This window comes from Semicossyphus pulcher, unplaced genomic scaffold (assembly GCF_022749685.1).
Source record: "Semicossyphus pulcher isolate SPU_LCO1_2020_fin unplaced genomic scaffold, fSemPul1.0.p SCAF_3, whole genome shotgun sequence".
Taxonomy (NCBI): Eukaryota; Metazoa; Chordata; class Actinopteri; order Labriformes; family Labridae; genus Semicossyphus; species Semicossyphus pulcher.
Window position 1 is genome coordinate 21,533,711 of NW_027211704.1, and position 2,739 is coordinate 21,536,449.

Consider the following 2,739-nt stretch of genomic DNA (forward strand, 5'->3'; position numbering starts at 1 on the left):
TGAGACTGATTGGTGATCAAGGTGTTGCAGTTCGAAGGCCGGTGTTTGTGGGTGTACAAAGTGTGCTTAACGATGCTTCAAGTTTTCTGAATTGTGTGCATAGTTGCATTTTTTGTAAGCAACTGTAAGATTGTATTCTTATATCTCACAATACCAACTTGTAAAAATCAAATGAAATGTAGAGAATAATTCCTAATCCTGAAGTCTTGATTGCTAATTGTAAAGCAACAGGTGTTGCATTTTTAATTCAAAGTCCTCTGCAAGACCATCCCCAGACCCTTGGAAATTGTTGTCTGTATTTGGTTGAATCATGTCCTGTAAGAGGTCTCTCTCTCTTTTTAAAGCCTTATACTCCTTTAATAGTCTTCTCAGCAGGTCGTTGCAGCACGAACACTCAGCCGAGTTCTGATCAATCGGACACATGTCTGCTACTGAAGAGATGTTGACTGGAAACTGATGTGTGTCTTCTTTTAAATAAACTGGTGAAAAGAAAAACAGAAGTGGCACGTTATGATTGCAAAACATTCCACTGATGAAACATATTACGTTCCCAGTGTGCGATGGTGTATCTTGCACTTGTAAGACAAAATAATAATCACAACTCACAGGCGAGACGCAGGGAGATATTGAGAGTGGCCTGTATGATGCTCAACAATGCTAAAGTTAAGATCCCAATTCTGAGCAGTCTTCTCCCTGTGTGAGGTTACATTTAACATTAAACACACGAAATTAAAGAACAATGCTGTTCTGCTGTATCTTATTAAGTCTGTATTTACTTGATGTCTTACCTGACTGTTCAGTGTCTCTGTTGTTTGTTTCAGCTCTCCTCAGCTCGCGGATATTGACGTAGTCAGAAAGTTCGTACTCCTCCTCCATGATGATCTACTGGGAGAAAGTTTGGTCTGCATGTTGTATTTACATGGCTTTAAAGTAAGGAAGTGGGTTTGTGATTGGAGGATATAAATACAGTTCAAAATGTTTTGAAATGAGTCGGCATGTGGTTAAGATTGCATTTCGATAGAGGAAAGGATAACTTCCTGCAGTCGTTTAGTTCATCTTTCCCCTGAAACTGTACAGAAAGATGATGTCAGCTTTTTTAACACCTGATTGCATTTTTTTTGCCACATTAACCTGTCCCTCCAGGATTTCACAAACATCTTCTGTGATTGTTTTGGCCAAAAATGCCTGATTTTGCAGCAGCTTTTTAAAGAAGTTGTAATGAAAGTTGTGATGTGTAGAGGCTTTTTCCCTGTGTAATACATTACACATCCACTGTGAGCGACTGGGAAAAACAGACAATTTCAGCTTCAGGACTCCAAATAAAATGTGTACAAATTGAATGACACTTAAGTCAATAGCCATGAAATGCTCATTACTCACTGCACGTGCACATTTAATGCTATCCATATAAGAATCTACACATTATTAATAACTTTGTTTTACCCTTTATTTCAGTTACTGTAGAAGTATAACACAATTAATGAGAGACAGGGGGATGACTCTTTGAAATCAGTGCTGACACAAACATCAGTAACAAGTAAGTAAAAGATGCCCTTCGATGTTTTACAACGTTTGCAGACCTCATGGGATCAATATTTTGATTATCAAAGAAGTGACTTTGGTGACGTAAATGACCTCACGTGCGTGGGGGAAATGTACGGTGGCCAATAAGGGCAATCGCGCTTCAACGTCCTAAATGGTTTGCATGTTTTCAGAAGAAACAGGCTGCAAAGTCAGAAAAGATGGCAATTCAAAAACACATGCAAATGCAACAACAGAAACGCGCCGCAAATTAAAAACAAAAACATCCTGCAAAAAGCTGACACAAATGTATCAACATCAAACGTGCTGCAAATACACAAACGGTGCAAAGTCGAAAACTCAAACCCAGAAAACACATGCAAAAGAAAAATGCTGCAAATACATTGAAAACATTGAAAGTGCTCCAGGCCTGTAGGGGGCGCTCTGTGTAACAGGTTTATTCTTGACAGGACAGAGAGATAGACGAGTTTCTGGATTCATAGCCTGTTTCTTCTAATAGAAAACGATTTGGGCCGTGTGTAGCACCATTGCCCTTGTCAACCACCGTTTAATAAAATGATTGGTCAAATTTGCGTAAAAGTTGCGGCAAATGGCCAAAATCGCAAGGTCAACAATTGGTTGAATTTGCATGGATTTGCGGGAACCCAACTTTCCAACTCTTCTGTGCTCAGGATTTTGTCTTTCCTCCTTTACAAAAGCATGTAACAAATTTATACTCATGTCTTCAATGAATATTTAAAGTAGCAATCTCAAACTTTTTCATTTAAATAAATGTATTTTAAGTCACTATCTATCACCAAATGAGTTAACACAGTGGTGATTGAGCCTATGGCCCGCCGATGAAAGCTTCTGCATTTGCAGTGGATCGTATTGTTATGGACTTGGTGTCTGTGGCAACATTTGAGGAAAAAATCACAAGCAGCGCCCAGTTAGTGACTTGTTTTCCATCACCCAGCAGTAATTGGTCTGCAACAGGGTAGGTGGAGCCAAGTGGCTGCACTTCCGGTTTCTGTAAGCATTGCGAGGAAATGGTAATCTAGTATGGCTGAACAAAGAAAAGATCAATGATGACAGATACAGCTTCAAAAATAAGAGAAAAACCAACAAAAAAAGAAACAAATGAAACCCTCAGATGAAATGAGCGAGGAAAAGCAACAGTGGGAACCATGACAAAGGGAGCCAGCTTTAGACATCTGT

The 2,739-nt window shown here is 39.2% G+C and overlaps 1 long non-coding RNA gene across 1 annotated transcript; it reads right to left on the reverse strand.

Moving 5' to 3' along the window:
• Positions 1–349: 349 nt before the first annotated feature.
• LOC138605374 (uncharacterized) lies at positions 350–827 on the reverse strand. The gene is made up of 3 exons (XR_011309319.1): positions 789–827; positions 607–693; positions 350–479 (listed from the first exon to the last, which is right to left on the reverse strand). It is a non-coding gene; the product is annotated as an uncharacterized lncRNA (long non-coding RNA).
• Positions 828–2,739: the final 1,912 nt, after the last annotated feature.